At 56.3% G+C, this 13,825-nt stretch overlaps 1 protein-coding gene across 7 annotated transcripts in view; it reads right to left on the bottom strand.

Annotated features, from left to right (window-relative positions):
* Scn5a (sodium voltage-gated channel alpha subunit 5) overlaps positions 1-6,035 on the bottom strand; it is a 96,225-nt gene extending 90,190 nt beyond the window's left edge. For 6 of the 7 annotated variants that reach the window (XM_063225166.1, XM_063225169.1, XM_063225171.1 and 3 more), the window contains exon 1: positions 5,867-6,035. The gene's annotated coding sequence lies outside the window, so the exon portion shown is untranslated. Of the gene's footprint in view, positions 1-1,847; positions 2,676-5,866 lie in introns of those variants that run through there. The other variant, XM_063225167.1, reaches the window with a different exon arrangement.
* Between the last annotated feature and the right edge of the window lie 7,790 nt (positions 6,036-13,825).

The following is a 13,825-nucleotide window of genomic DNA, read 5'->3' as shown; positions in this document are numbered from 1 at the left end:
AAAGGCATTTATGGGGAGCCTACTACGTGCACCAAAGGAGACAGACCTGCCCCCAGGGGCACCTGGGAGGCCCACCTTCTGAGGTCCCTTACCACCCAGTGGGAGAAATGCGATCTGCCAAGAAACTAAATCTATGTCACTAGGGTGTCCGAGACACAGCACAGGCAAATGTGCGCTCTCTTCCCCCGGTGCACTTAAAATGTCATACACAGAGTTCAGGTGCAGAGGTGGGTGCACTGTGGCGGAGGCACATATCCTGTACTGCTGCCTCAGGGTAGTCAACACTGCCAGGCCCCAGAATGTCCCTTCTGCCCCTTTCAGCCACTGTTTGGACCTCTGTCCCTGAGGTCACTTCACACATAGGATGGCTCTTCAGTCTCAGCCTGCTTTTGTTCAACAACGTTTGAGAGATTTTCAACTCATCATTGCTGGGGGTGCCATCTAAGTTCCCTGGGCACTGCACTGTGAACACGGGCACTCTTGGGGACAAGTCGAAGGAACCTGATATCCAGGCCCCTCTGGGGAGTAGGCCACAAAGGAATCTTAGGGATCATTCTCTCTCTCTCTCTCTCTCTCTCTCTCTCTCTCTCTCTCTCTCTCTCTCTCTCATCCCCTTTCCAGGGAACTCAGCAATTCTACATGGAATCGGCACCCAGTCTCTGAAAGTGAGGTGGCTTTCCCTGGGTTTCCACCTTTGTTGGCAACCATCTGTCACTTTATTTAGCTGGCAGTCTGCGCAAATCAGACCCAACGTGGTGGTGGCTGCTGCTTCTTGGCGTAGGCCTGACTGTGGAGGCAGACCTCTGGCCCTCAACCTCCCGCTCCGGACCAGTCAGCGGGGGTGTCCAGGGCGGGACCTCAGTTCCACGGAATGGACTCAGGGGTCGGTTGTTTTCTGGGGAATCCACTTGTCTCACCTGCTTCCTCCTTTTTCTGCAGTCCAAGAGGCTGGGGCAAGGAGGGCTGGGCACAGATGGGGCTGACTCGGAAGCTCCTCCCCTGGTCTGTGCCTGCCCACTCCAGTGGGTGGGGAAGGGCTAACGGGGCCTGAGGACTGCTTTGGAGCCAGAAGCCAGACTACCTTTCCCCACCTCGTTCTTGAGCCCTTCCTTCACTCAGGCCTTCGGGAAATCAATACCCACTAGAAAGCAGTTGCTACCCTCTAAGTGCCAGGAGGGCTCCCCATCTCTTCCCACAGAGCAAGGGTACCCCGGGCTGAGCACGCCCCCGCATCCCCATGCCAGCACCATCTCAGCCTGCCTGGGGTGTGAGGAAGCAGTGACAGCCAGTGGGATGAGGACAGAGAGACCTAAAGAAGGTGGGGGACTGGCCCACCACGCAGCTGTGCCGGGCAGCTCCGTCCTTCTCCACCTGCGTGCCATGTGGGGACCCACTTTCCGCCTCCCTGGGAGACTGAATCACAAGAAACTGGAGGACAGAGGTCTGAGGCCTCCAAACAGAGCAGCGGAGCACAAATACTCTCTGCCACTACCAGGCCGGAGGCTGGCATTTCCTCTCTTCCACCTCGAATTCCAAGCATCATCCCCAGCAGGCTCCAATCCCAGAGGCAGGATCTTACCCCTTTGATCTCTGCAAATCCCAAGCATCCTCCACAACCGGGTCCAAGCCCTCCTCTTCCAGACAGCCGACCCTGGATGCTCTAGGAGATTCCAATCAGCCCCAAGGAAGCTCCCCCTAACTCCATGGCTTTCAGCCCGTGGGGTGAACTCGAGAGACCCTGAGGGCCCTCAGGGTCCCCCTCTATCCCTCCACAAGTGAAAACAGAGTGAGAACAAGGTAAAAACTGTCCAGTCTGCCGGTGGCTGCAACAGGCGCTCATCAATTACCTTCCAGGGCCCGGATAGGTAGTTCCCCTCTGGCGGTGAGGTCTGGTGGCTGACCCTAGCCCACAGCTGTAACTCTGGAGGAACGCGGGCCAGCAGAGGAGGTGACACAAGGTTCAAAGAATTTATATCAGATGTCCCTGGGGTCGGGCCAGCAGTGGTGCCTGCCCACAAAGCCTGGCCTTGGACTGTCTCCCCTATCTGAGGGTCCCAAGTCTCAGGAGTTGACGTGGGGTCTCTATAAATAGTGCCATTCCATATTGATCATCTTAAAAAGACACGGTATGTTCTGGGCCCACAGAGAGAAGAGCCCTGTCTAAAAATAGTTTCTTTGCCAGGAACCGCTGCCAGCCGAGGCGAGTAGTGCGAGCCATCATGGCTGAGGGGGACAGGCCACTGAGAGGTGGGGTCAGTGTGAGGCATGGCACGTTTCTACGCCACCCTGTCTGCACACCCTGGGTGTGTGCTGGTCTCAGGGCCTTTGCACTGGCAGCTTCCTCATCAACACCCTCTCTCAGGATCTCCTCTGACTTGGCTCTTTCTCACAGCTCAGGCCTCTCATCGGCCTCCTCCTTCATGAGGCTCTCCCTGTCAGCCAGTCTAGAATCACCCTGGCTCTCCAGTCACATTCTGCTTCATTCCTTTTGAGCATGGTCCCTATGGACTATTATCTTCTGAATCTACTTGTTTAGTTTTAACCAGTCTGTCTTACCCCAGCAATATACAAACTTCAAGACAGCAGTTACTGCAGATCTTAAGGTACCTTCTAGAACCTTCCATGGCATCAATGGCCTCCCCAGGCTCTCCCCACCAACCCCGGCTGAACTTGGCCTCAGACCTGTGGCAGGCCAGCCTGGGCTGGCAGGAGGTGTGGTTGGTGGCCACAGCCTCTGCTACCCTGGGGCTGTACCCAGCCTCTGTCCACAGTGGTCCGTGGGCCTCCCCTTCCCTCTCTGCTGTCTCCGTGGCTTGGAGGTGGGGCTTTCACCCCTATCTCTCTTCCCTCTTCAACCATCAAACCCCTTGAAAGTGCTGTCTACACGTCCTCACCTCCTGCTCACCCTCAACCCACACTCCCAACTGGCTCCCATTCCCACAAGGCCACTCTGATGCACCCATCCATTCATTCAGGAGTCCACTAGTGCAGGGCACTGTACTCTCCGAGTGCAGAGTGTTGCCGGCACCCTCTAACTCTCACTCTAATGGGCCAAGCTTTCTCATCTACCCAGAAACTTCCTAGCAGGAACCAGCGGAGCCACCCCTCTTCCCTAGGACTCCCCCACTCCGCCACCTGGCCAGTGCCCGCTCCTGGCTTCCTCCTATCTCTGGCTGCTTTCTCCAGCCTCCTTCCTAGACTCTGGCCTGTAGCCGAAGTGCCTTTGGCTCCTGACTCAACTCTCTTCCCTCTCACCCCTCCACCACAAGGAGGCTTTCCTGAGCTCCACCCGGGAACCAACAGGCTCAGGGGCTGGAGCTCGGCATCAGCCCCAGTATTTTTATGGAAAGTTTTCCAAGTGACGTTGATATTGTCAGCACTGAGAGACAAAGGTCTATATTCCCTCCGGACACTAACTCACCACTGTGGCTGGCCCAGGCTCTGAGAGCCGAGAGCCCTAGCTCCTTCCTGACCCACCCCCGGCTCCCGTGGGTGGGCAGCGGCTCTCTGAAACACCTTGTAGCTTCCTCCTGTTCTCTGCCCCTCGCTGGTCCCTTCCCTTCTGGGAGTGACACAGGGCCCTGCTCCTCACTCCTTGAGCCTCTGAAGTCAGAGATGGCAGAGCAGGGTGTCCCTTCCTGGGGACAGAGGCATGCTGCATGTTCTGTCACCTACAGTCACCTGTCTGTCACCTCTCCCTGTGCCAGGGTACGGCGCAGATCCACTGACACCTGGGCTCCAACCCAAGTTTTGCTCCCAGGATGGGTGTGGCAGCGCACAGCGACTCTGCCTTCTGGACCCCACTTTCACCCTCAGCAACGTGGCTGGCCGCTACTGCTGTCCTCTGCCACCAGGAGTGACACAAGGAGAGGGGCCTCACAAAGGGCTCAGGGTGCCCAGGCCCGCAGCAAGCACGCTGTTCATGTCAGCTATTTTTATACCATTACTGAGGACAAATCCCCAGTCCTGAGCAGAGCTCACAAGGGCTTTCACTCCATTCTTCTCTCCTCGTACCACAGACCCAACAGCACATTCAGCTAATTAATATCTGTGCTGGTTCACATTCCCTGCTTTTGTGCATGCTGGTTCTGAGGGCTGGACTGTGCTCTGAAAACTCCTATTTACCCCTCAAAGCCCAGATGGAAGATTATTTTGGTTACAAAGATACTTTTGATGGCCTAGGCAAAGGTAATCACTCTCCTCTGAGTGGGCTCTGGGGTCACACTTTGACCATTGCACACCCTTCCAGAAACCTCCTCCAGGATCAGCAGGGTCTAGGTTCTTGTGAGAGAGGCGTATGCTGTGGAATCTGCCAGAGGAACGCTGCTCACCACGGACAGCCCAGGGCAAGCCATACTGGCTAAAGGCCCCTTCCCTTTCTCCTTGGATCCTCCATCCCCGAGTGGTGCCCTGGATCCAGTGACTTTCTACGTGACCTTGAATAAGTCCTTGATGCTCCCTGGGCCTCAGTTTCCCTAGTTTTACAGCATGGCGGTGAGAGGGTTCTGTTAAAAGTTCAGTGAGGCTCTTGCAGCACTGTGGCTGCCCTGGCAAAGAATCTGCTCCATACCTGCCCGTCCCCTTCTGTCCCCAGCCTGCTGTGATAGCTGCCTGTCCTCCCCTCATTCCTCCCCATCGCTGCGGCTCATGTGCACCTGCCCGGGTCTCACGGGAGGGGATGAGGTCAACAAGGCCAGGGCTTCTGTTGATCTTTGGGTCAGTGGACAGCTGGGAGAGGGTCCAGGTGCCCGGTGTCCTGGAGGTCATGCAGTGTGCTGGCTGGATGACACTGCCTAGTGTCTCTGGGAGAGGAGCTTGAGGTCTCAGCCAAAGGTGAGCAGATAGCTGGGGACCGGAAAGCCGACTCAGGGCCTCAACAGGATTCTGACCCCAAGACCCCAGGATGGGCTCAAGGCCTAAAGAGAAACCGCATGAGTTGTGCCACAGCTACCCTCCAACAGGTGTTTTCCAGGTGGGCTTGCGGCCAGGGGTTTGTCCCCAGCATCTCCCCGACCACCATTCCTGCCACCACAATTCTTTACAGCTCCACCTCCACTAGCCCCCCAGAGCTCCGAGGAGACAGAGGAGTCGAGGAGGTGAGAAGCGCCTCCACTTCCTCCCACAGCGCCACCAAAGACATCTAAACAACACAGAGGTCAAGAGCAGCCTCCCAGCAGGGCGGGTGCCCGACAGAGGACTCCCCCAGTCTCAGTGCCCAGAGACCTCTCTGCCTTCAGAGCACACAGAAACCATGCATAGGCGACGCGGCCACTTTAGGGCGAGCGGGCACCGAGATCTCCGCGTGCTTCGAGTGCCCAGGGTAGGAAACGCAGCGCTCTCTCCTGCGTAAGAGCGCACCGAGCTCTCCTGTAAGGCTCGCAGAGATCTCGTCCAGCAGAGACCGCAGCTCCAGCCGGAGGCTCCCCCGCCCGCCGGCCCGGAGAAAGGGTGCTCGGCCTTCTCCCACGCTCCCGGCTCTTCTCGGCCACCCTTCACCCGCGCTCCCCGGCACACGTCGGCTGCGCGCCCCGCCGCTCTGACCTTGGGGTCTCCGCCTCGGGAATCCGGGTTCCTATTCCAGAGCCTCCGGGAGCCTGCGCCGGGGGTGGCCGGGAAGCCGGGCCGCGCACCCTCCCCGGGCCCCGACAGCGCGCGGGGAAGCCCGCAGGGCAGCGAGGGGAGGGGCGCCGGCAGCCCCGCGCTGCGCCCCCCTGCGCCCCTCTCCGCTTCGAGGGCGCAGGGGGAGAGAGCGGCCGCGCGGACCGGCAGGGCGGGCGGGGGCCGCGGCGCTGGAGGCTCCGGCCCTCGGGGGGACCGCGGGGCGCCGGGGAGGGCCGGGCGCGGGGCGCGGGCGCTCGCTCCTCACCTGCGGGTCCCCGCCTCGCCGCGGGCGGCTGCGATGGGCGCGGACGCGCTCGGCAGCGGCTCCGGGCTCGGCGCAGGCTCAGCAGCCCCGGGGGCGCGACCCTCGCATCCCACGGCGCGGCGGCCGTCTCGGCTCCGGCTCGCTCGGGCTCCGGCTCGCTCGGGCTCCGGCTCCGGCTCCGGCTCCGGCTCCGGGCTCGGCGGGCGGGTGGGGGCGGGGTCGGGGGCGGGCCCTGCCGGCTCGGCCCGGGCTCGGGGCTCCCGGCTGACTCCGCCCCGAGCGCCGAGCCCGCTCCGCACGTGGCGCTCCGCCCGCGGCCCGCGCCGGGGCACACACCCCCGCGCAGACCCGGGGCGCCCCGCCATGGACAGCACCCACGCGGACGCGGACGGCCGTGGACCAGGCGCGCGGCAGCGTGCGCACACCGGCCTGGGGACGCGTCGCCACGGAGAGCCACCCACGCCAACACAGACAGCCACGCGCCGGGCGGACAGCGGGCACACACGCGCGCATACACACTCACACACACCCCTCCTCGCTGACTCGGAGCCCCACTGCAGACACCTGTGCACATGGCACATCCATACTGCGACAGACGTGTACTCCCCTCTCACATTCGGATACACACACACACACACACGCACATACACACATGCACACAGATACATCGCTGACACACACTGACACCAAGGCAGACACCCTGACAAACCCAGGGACACCTCATGACTCAGGAACCCACATCCACGGTCACCACACACACACACACACACACACACACAGAACCACAGTGTCCTAGGGACACACAATCATAACAGGGAAACTTGAACAACGGTGGATACATCCACAGACACACGGACACAATCCAGAAGCCAGCACACACCCAGACCCAGATTAAGCACGCAACCAACACCCACGCAGGCACAGACACCCATTCACACACCCCCTCCCCCACCTTGTGTAACCTGGGTCTGGACACACAGAGACCCAGTCACCCTGACAGGTCACAGTCTCGCACTCAAGGACACTAATGCAGGCGTGCACACACTTCGAGAGGCGTTCTTGCACACGTGGGCACCCATGTATGCACCTAGAACTGCAGGGTAGCACCCAGGGCCCGGGAGCTCACTTCTGCTGTCCAAACCAGAAGGGCTACCAGGCTTTGCCTGAGGCCATAGAAGGGACAATGCACTTCCCAGCTTGCAGTGGCCACTGCTCAGAGCCGTCACAGAAGCACGTGTGCATGCGTGCACACACACACACCCTTGGCCTTCATCAGCGACAGCATTTTACTTTCTTCTGTCCCCATTTTCAGGGCTCCTAGATGCACGAACCAGCCACTCCTGGAAGGTAGGCTGTGCTGGGGTCTCCAGGCCACTGAGGTGCTGGCTTTGGGAGTGCAAGATGCAGGATCGGCCCCTTCGTTCTAGGGACCTTGAGGCTGAGTTGGGGGGAGTGTCTTGGAGACCTGGATATGGGGATACAGGGGACGCGGGTGCCTCACGTGGGCAAGGAGGGACTGGTTTCATAGAGGCTCAATAAAAGTCAGTCTACCACATGCAGAACTCATCTCCCAGCCCGGCCAGGGCACCAGGCTGACCGACACAGACCTGCCATGCGGGCTTGTGCCTCTGCTCGGCCTCGTCTTGGCCAGCAGCTCCCACTAGTGGCCAGAGTGAGATGCCCAGTCAAGCTCCAGAGTGGACGCGTCTTCCCGGAACTCGCAGGCGGTTCGCTGGAAGAGAGAGCAGGAACCACAGGAATGAAGATTATCGGGGGCGCAAGAATTTCAGGCCCATCCGGAGCGAGGCTGGCAAAGGCCGTGCTGGGGCGGGAGTGGGCTGCTGCCGCCCCTCCGTCTAGCGCGGCGGGCTTTCCACGTGTCTCCTTAGCAGTGGGAATCCAGACGGGGAGATGGGGCGAGGGTCCGCGGGAAGGGGCAGGCAGAAGGGCGAGCTCCTGCAGAGTGCTGGAGGGAAACGCGCCGCGGCTCGCCGCCGAGGGAGGCTGCAGCGTGCAGGGGCGCAGGCACCGGAGGTGAGCCCACCCCACGGGAGCCCCGCCACGCTCTGGCTGCGGAACGAGGAATGCGCGGCAGGCCGGAAGCAGCCGGAGGTTCGTTGACGCGTGTTTCTTTCCCCCTGCTTCTCCCCCACCGCAGGGTCAAAGCTGGATAAGCACAGTATTGTCGAGGACCCCTGCAAGTCGCTTTTCTTAGCTGACTTTCTCTTCCCTCCGCACACAAGTGCCAACTCCATTAGATAAATGAAGTCTTTGGCTTGGCATGGGGGCACATGTTTATAATGCCAACACTCTGGGAAGCGGAGGTAGGAGGATCATAAATTCAAGCCCAATCTGGGCTGCTTAGAGGCTTAGCAAGACCCTGTCTCAAAATTATAAAAAATTAAAATTAAGAAGGATTGGGAATGTAGCTCAGTGGGAAGGCCTTGGGTTCATTCCCTAGTGCTGAAAAAAAGTGTGTCCATGTTTATATTACTATGTAGTTCTGTTTTTGTGCTCATGTGTTCCGCGGTTCCTGCCCAGGCCTTTCCTTTCCCGGTTTGCTTCTATGACCCTACACACGGGAAGGCCTGCTTTCTCTGTGTTCAGGTCAGGGCTTCCCCCTAGTTGGACGCATTTGTAGAAACAGCACATGGAAGCCAAGCAGAACCCCACTCCCAAAGTCCTTTTCACTTCCTCTTCCTGTTGCTGGCGCTGCCATCGGAGGTAGACTGCTCTATCACCATCTAGTGCCCTCTGCTAGCTTTGCTCTAGTATTGATATTTATTTAAAATGGAATCATAAAATTCTTTTGTGTCTGGCTTCCTCTGATCAGCTTGACATTGTGAGACTTGGTCCAAGTGCGCGTTTGTTGTTGTAGCTCACTTGCTGTCGTTGCTACGCATCCCCGAACAGTATTTATCCATTCATGGCTGGGGGGTGCTTCCAGTTTCTAGTTTGGGATTCATTTGCACGGGACACTGACTGCTCTAGTGCCTGAGTTGGAGACTGTAAGTACCCATTTATGCTGGGCACGGCTGAGGATGCAACTGTTGAGTCCTAGAAGGCAGGTGTGCACTTTTAATAGGCAGCACCAGACAGTTTTCCAAAGTGGTTCCACCAGTGTACATTCCACTAGTAGTGAGTGGCTTAGCTACATTCTCCAGCATTTGATATTTTTGTTGTTTTCATTTTAGTCACTTGAGTGGGTGTATGGAGGTTTCACATTGTGCTTTTAATTGGCATTTCCCTAATGACTAATGAAACTGAGCACTTTTGTGTGGTTTATTAGCCATGTGTGTGTATGCACTTTTCATCTATATAAATGGGTATTGTTCCAGACTTCATTCTTTTCTTCTGTTTCTCCCTCAGGGCTCTTGTTTTCCGCTCAGTTCGTGGTGTGGTGTAGGCAGCCTGTTCTTTGCATCTGATCGCTGAAGAGCATTCTTTCTTATACATCCACCACCTTTTATACTTCCCATAGAGGCCGCGGATTGAAGCTGGCATGTGGATGGACGAATAGTAACTCTGCTATGTTTCTGTTTTCTCCACTCTGATAGTTCCCGAGGTGCATAAAGAAGCAAGCATGTTCAGGTCTCAGAAGCCAGAAGCCCTGGGGCAGAAGCCACCTTGGGTGGTGGAGCTGTAGGATGGCCTAATGAAGGCCAGCAGAGTCTCCCATCCAGAGGGTGACCCCCAGTCAGCCCAATCTCTCTGGGACTTCAGAGGCAGGAGAGAGGAGTCCCCCGCAGAGAACGATGGTCCACTGAGACACCTCACTGCCTACTATAGGGTGCTGGAACTCTGGCTTTTGCATGCACATCCCCACTGCAGGGAGCCGAGAAGCCTGCATTGATGCCTGGCCAGCGGAAGGGGTCTCTGATACGGTGCCCATCTGACTACACCACCTGTCAAGAAACCCTTAGCCCACTGGTCCACGGCTTCTTCTGCCTGCCTTTCCTGTCTCCTCCAGAGGTGGCGGTGGTGCACCGTTATCTGTCTCCGCTTCCCTGTAAATAGTGTGGCCATGGAACTCAAGAGTCATAAGCAAAGCTCAGCCAGGAAGTGGCTAGTTCGGGGGAAAGCACTGGTTTTCCTGAGATCAGGAGCTTGCTTCCTTCTCAAGTTCTCTCCGCCTTGCCCCAACTTGATGGTTGGAGCTGGCAAAACCTCTCCCAGCGATGTCAGGAAAGTAGAATATTTGCAGAGACTTGCCTCCAATGACAGTGAGCCACAGAACCAAAGCCCTCATACTTTCTTCTTATTCTTTGTGTCCACAAGTAGGACGGCCAGCGAGTGTTGAGCAGAGAGAATTCTGGAGCCAGTTGCTCCCGATATAGATGATTGCCATTGTTGTGTTTTTAGCCTCATTCCTCCTCCCTACGTGAAAGGCTTGATGCTTGAGTCCTGGGAACGTCCCAGGTTTTGAGAAGCTGGGCTAATTTACCCAGAGGTAAGGACCTCTCTCTGTAAACACTTTGAATCCAAGGCAGGTACTGCTCAAACTTCCAGAGAGCTGTCATCACATTTGCCATTGGTCCTTGTAGGATCGATGTCTCTCAAAAATATTTAATTTTAGGAACATTTCAAGAGATGCTGTTAGTTGATCACAGCTTGAGAAAGTTCCCCTAGTTCATTTTGCATTCCACCCAATATTAAGTCGTGATCAGATGCTACTCTCAGTGGTGCTCAGCGTTCTGGCTTTATTTTCAATGCCTGAGAAGTTGAGACCCTCTAGAGTTCAGAGGCACAGACATGACTTTCTGCCAAAGGGGGATGACCATCTAGCAGGTGGACAGGTTAATACCCGTGGGACCACTGCCAGGTGGGGAGCATCTGCTGCCTTTTACATTTCCTTCAGCCAGTCAACATCCTGAGGTAGAGCTACCCCTACCTCTAGTCACTAGACTGCCATCTGCTGGACATTTGGGGAAAAAGTCTGATGACTGGCAACGTCCGTCCTACCCCAGAGTGCCGGTACACTCCTGCCTTCTCTTTGGCTCTTGCTGTCCCCCGCCCACCAGCTCTGGCTCTTTAGTCACTAGAGCATAGAACTTGGCAGGTCCGGAGCCTCGATCAGGCACATTCAGGGTGGTACGGGCATAGACACCTGGGAGGAACCGAGAGCAGAGCTGTCACTGACAGTTAACGCCAGCTTCGATTAGGTACAGGACCTTTGCAGACTTTCCTTACTGAACTATAAAATGATACAATTATCTACACATTTCACTGAGTTCTAAGAGGAGCAAATAAAATAACATGGGAAAAGATATTTTTAAACTGGAAGAAGTGTTTTCCAGATTGAATTTGACAGCTACAGTATCCAAAGCCTGTTCACTCTGTCTTCCATTGAGTTTCCTAAAAGCAGACTCTGAGAAAGCGCTGGCTCTAGAGGCTCGGCAGAGCACACTGGGAATCCTCATCCATAATGTCGAGAGGGAGGTGGGATGGCGGAGGCAGCAGTTGAGTTCACTGCAGTTGCAACATGGTCTCAATGAAGATCCCAGGAAGCTCTGGAGATGGAGGACCCCTAGGTGTTGCCCCCTTTTGAGGCCAGAGGGCGATGAGCAGGACTCTTATACCTCTACTTCCCCTAGTTGTGGTGGGCTGACCCTGGTGGTGAGAGTCATAATCACAGCCCAACTGTGAGCCTGCAGTTGCACTCCTGGCCACAGGAAGAATGCCACGACCTGGCTGGGGGTGGGGGAGGTTGTTGTGTTTATTGACTGTGACTGGGAAAAAAAAAGAAGCAGAGCTGCAGGTTGGCTCTGGCACAGCAGAGCCCTCCTGGGTTTGAGCTGTGAGGCACAGGGACTGCCGTGGCTGCAGTGACTCCTGCTACATCCCTAACAGCCTCTCTGACAGCTGTACCTGCTCCAAGCACATCCCCCAGAAGTCCACCCAGGGCAGCTGTCCCCGTATTCTAGCACACTCTGCTGGGCCTTTGTGGTTCCCTTGAGCACTGCCACTTTCAAGATAGTGACATGTTGCTTTGTGTTGTGTTCTTTTTTACATCAGTGCAGTGGTGTGGTTGAGTACAAGGATCAGAGCTGTAGACTGAAATCTGGATTGAGCTCATAGATGTATTTGTGGGGGTGGTGGTGTCAAGTAGTCTGTAATCAGGTGACTGTCTTTACCTGGGACATGCACTGTCTGAGTTGTACTGTGCTTATTAACATGCAGGCATCTAGAGTAGGAATAAGCCCCCATCAGTGTGCTGGAGCACTCCTGTGGCCCCATGAAGCGCTCAGGGCAGGTAGTGCTGGGGGGGGGGCGCTGGGAGAGTGGACTTCGGGTGGGCTGTGGGCTTGGGCAGCACCAGTGGGGGGCTGCTGTAGAGAAGCTGGAATTGAGATGGGAATTCTGGTGGGGAGTTGAGTTTTCAGCAGTTTTATTTTTATACATTTTATACAGAAGGTTTTTTTTCCTTTTAATACAAGTAACATGAGTGAACCCTAAATGTGTCCTACATACTAGATGAGAGAAGCTGGGCTCAGAAGATGACATCGGTTTAATGTGAGCTCTTTGACTTGGAATTCTGGTGAAAGCCGGATGGGAGGAACAGGAAACAGGTTGTTGGGTGTCTGGGGTTGGGGTGGTGATGGGGGTCCCCCAGGGAGGGCCAGTGTGAGCCAGGAACTGTTCTAGGGTGGTGGCTCCTTGAGGTAGCACAACTGAGGTGGTGCTCATGACTCTGCATTTGTCAAAACTCACAGAATTGTACCTCAAGAAGCATTTGCCTGAAAGCAAGTTAAAGTACAAATAACAAACTAGCAGTGTGTGGGTGTGCAGGTGCTGGCCAGGGGCACCGCAGAGGGCCTGGCTGTCTGAGCTCAGGGTCTGCAGCTCCGTATAGCAGCACTCTGCCCAGAAGCAAGAGCCTTGGGCTTTAAAGAAGAAACCTGTCTTTGCCTTTTATTTAAATTGTTATCAGTGCAGGTTTGCAGTACATCTTGGTTACATTCATCTTAAGGAGCAATGCGTGCTCCTTCACATATCTTGATTCTTCTTATCCCCCTCTTCCATCTCGAGATCCCTCTCTCTTTTGCAGAGGCTCTGTCTTTCTGATTTCTGTTATTTTTTGAAAGTATTTGTATTCTGGGTTTGTTTTCCATCACACCTTTTCTGCTGAGTCCTTGGGTGGGAGAGAAGATGGAGGTCGTCTTCCCCATCCGAGGACTCTCTCCAGTCTCTTCCGGTTTTCTCCTTGCTCAGAACCCACAGCTTCCTAAAATACAGACATCGTGGACACTGAATGTGGCCTGGTTGGGGCACCGAGGAGCCACTGACTTCAGTCCCTTGCTTGTAGACTGAGTAGAAGGCTGCTTGCATCTGTGTCCTTGGCTCTAAGGGAAAAACCGTGGGACTGTGAAGTGAGTGGTTGGTTGGTCCTCTCTAATCCTGAGGAGAATGTCACCTGGATAGCCGAAGCCCCCAGAAAGGCCTGGCCCTCTCTCCCGCTGCCTTCCCCTGCCTGGGGCCACCTCCCTCATCTGTGCCTCAAAGCAATGACAAGAGTCCGGTACCCCTGCTTAGCCCATGGCACCTGCACGCTCCCCAAAGCAGCAAGTAAACTCGGGGGAGCTGGGCTGGACAGGAGAATTCAGAGGACTTTGGGGTTTTTCCCAGTGGAAGCCAGTGCTTTGAGTCCAAACAAACAAACACAAAACACTGGCAGCAACTGACAAAAGCTGCCTCTTGTCTGCTAGTGTGTCAGCTTGTAGGAGATAAGAGGAGTGGCTGGAGGGCCGGCTTCTCAAGCGGACGCTGACAGGAGAACTGGAAGGGCTGCCTCCCACTCTGTGGCACAGAGCCTCCCGGCTGCCAGGGTGGAGCCCCACCACTCCAGCCCCTCTCAGCTCAGGGAAGGAGTCAGGGACCTTCCTAGGGCTGTGAGTGACGGTGGTGGCCGCTGCTGGGCTCCTTGGGGTGACCCAGGAGCTGGCAGCCTGTGTGTGCACG

Source organism: Cavia porcellus, unplaced genomic scaffold, assembly GCF_034190915.1.
Source record: "Cavia porcellus strain 051 isolate PalLab524CR breed Dunkin Hartley unplaced genomic scaffold, mCavPor4.1 scaffold_15, whole genome shotgun sequence".
In the NCBI taxonomy this organism is placed as follows: domain Eukaryota; kingdom Metazoa; phylum Chordata; class Mammalia; order Rodentia; family Caviidae; genus Cavia; species Cavia porcellus.
The sequence above is the reverse complement of the archived record's forward strand: the minus strand, read 5'-3'. Positions and strand labels throughout refer to the sequence as shown.